Source organism: Phyllostomus discolor, chromosome 3 (genome assembly GCF_004126475.2).
Source record: "Phyllostomus discolor isolate MPI-MPIP mPhyDis1 chromosome 3, mPhyDis1.pri.v3, whole genome shotgun sequence".
Classification (NCBI taxonomy): domain Eukaryota; kingdom Metazoa; phylum Chordata; class Mammalia; order Chiroptera; family Phyllostomidae; genus Phyllostomus; species Phyllostomus discolor.
Window position 1 is genome coordinate 171,737,998 of NC_040905.2, and position 607 is coordinate 171,738,604.

At 40.0% G+C, this 607-nt stretch overlaps 1 non-coding gene across 1 annotated transcript; it reads right to left on the minus strand.

Annotated features, from left to right (window-relative positions):
• Nucleotides 1-253: 253 nt before the first annotated feature.
• LOC114514173 lies at nucleotides 254-405 on the minus strand. Its single transcript, XR_003685925.1, has one exon. It is a non-coding gene; the product is annotated as a small nucleolar RNA SNORA62/SNORA6 family (small nucleolar RNA).
• Nucleotides 406-607: the final 202 nt, after the last annotated feature.

A 607-nucleotide genomic window follows, 5' to 3' on the forward strand; every position in this document is an offset into this window, starting at 1 on the left:
GTAGAGATCTGACAGGACTTCCCGTGGGTGTTCTCAGGAGATGGTGCCATGCATGCACAGAACTTCCCCAGCCAGCATCCACCACATCAGACCCACTTGGTGAGCCCCTTTCTAGGATCTCATAGCAGGCTTCATCAAGATGGTCTGAAAACAGAAAGGCAAGTAATACCTGAGAGGCCCAAGTAGAACAAGAAATATGGAGAAAAGCAAAACACCATTTTCTCTCCTTAGAGCTCACATATGTTCAAATTACAATTGTAGCAAGGATTACTATTGAACTCAGTCATTGGGTCAGTGACCCTTGTGGTATTAGTGAAAAACTTGACCCTCATGTAGCCCACTGTCTACACTTGTGAGTTCATCAGCCACCGGTGGCCTCGACTCCGAGCCCTAATAATGTGCAGGATCTTTGACTTCTTATTTTACTTCCTTATTGTTTTATAGACTTGATTTAAAATAATCAACTTGAGTTTTATTTTTTCACTATTTCTTATATCCTACATTTTCCTCTTGTTTTGAAATTATTAATATTTTCATGATGAACATCTTTAATTCCTAAGAAAGAGTATGTGGACAGTTAAGTGTTTGAGTTGCACATCTGCAAGTG